Source organism: Coregonus clupeaformis, chromosome 15 (genome assembly GCF_020615455.1).
Source record: "Coregonus clupeaformis isolate EN_2021a chromosome 15, ASM2061545v1, whole genome shotgun sequence".
In the NCBI taxonomy this organism is placed as follows: Eukaryota; Metazoa; Chordata; class Actinopteri; order Salmoniformes; family Salmonidae; genus Coregonus; species Coregonus clupeaformis.
The window spans coordinates 62,558,922-62,559,129 of NC_059206.1; positions in this window are offsets into that span (position 1 = coordinate 62,558,922).

Here is a 208-nt window from a genome sequence, read left to right on the forward strand (position 1 = left end):
TTAAAGTATAATTTTTGGGGGTATTGCATTGCCACATTGGAAGCGTTTATTCACTACATTCCAAAGAAATGTGTAATTTTACACACATACATTTTCCCCTGACACCCAAAAGTACCTGTTACATTTCCGAATGCTCAGGCAGGGGAGAAATATATAATCCAATTCACACACCTATCAAATAACACGTTGTCATCCCTACCGCCTCTGA